We start from the raw sequence: 995 nt of genomic DNA on the forward strand, positions 1-995 counted from the left end.
CAGGCCGAGGTGCCCTGTGTAGCGGCGCAACCCTACACGTCAGACGCCCTCTCCGGCGTGGGGCGGGCCGGCGGCAGCCGTACCCTCTCGAATAGAAGAGCCGCACGACCGTATATCCTGGAAGAGCAGAAAAAGCCGATCTGGCTTCCGGTGGGGGTCCCTGGCAGCCTTCCCGGAGCCGGGAAAGCGCCAGCTCCGAGCGGGCTCCGGCTTCCCGGGGAGGGGAAGGCGGCCCTGGGCTCAGACGCGAACCTCCGCGGCTCGGGCGGCGGGGCAGGCTGCGCTCCCCCGCATGCAAACCGCGGGGAAAGCACTGCTGCCAAGTACAGTTATGACCACCCCGGGGGGGCCAGGAGCCCCCCAGCTCGCTGCCCCTTCCCGGCTGGCCTAGGGCCACAACAAGGCAGCAAAGAAAAGGCTGTACCCCCCTAGGATAATTAGTGGAAAGGTACGGACTGAGGAAGGAGGTGTAGTCACAGGAAATATATTAGCTAGTTTCTTTATGTCGTTTAAACTAAAAGCACAAAGGCTTACAGCTGCTTCTAAGTTTACAAGCAGCTGGATTGCATTGGCTGTTGCCTTTGTGGCCAGTGCACGTACATATTGCCCACGGAGTGGGTTAACCCACAGCAGAATGTGTGCTCTCCTCTCAGTGCTGGTTCCCTGGCAGCTGCTGTGCCCATGGCACTGGTGGTGCTGACACTTCTGAGCCCAGTCCTGAACCAGAGCAACTCTTGTCAGGACTAGCCAGGGGCTGGCAGACCCGTCTCTGTGGGCAGAGATATAGTTTCTAATGCCAGGTCTAGCAAATATGTAAATATTTGAACAGCGTGTCTAGATGTAACCAAACACACACACTGAGTCTATGTGAAAATCCTAACTGCAAGCTGGGTGAAGCTATTTCTGCTCAGGACATCTACAAGATGAAGTAAGGACAAACCTCCCAGAGCGGGGTGGTGGGGAGCGCACCATTTGATAAGCCATCACAGACCACC

The sequence above is a fragment of the Falco peregrinus genome, chromosome 12 (assembly GCF_023634155.1).
Source record: "Falco peregrinus isolate bFalPer1 chromosome 12, bFalPer1.pri, whole genome shotgun sequence".
Lineage (NCBI taxonomy): Eukaryota > Metazoa > Chordata > Aves > Falconiformes > Falconidae > Falco > Falco peregrinus.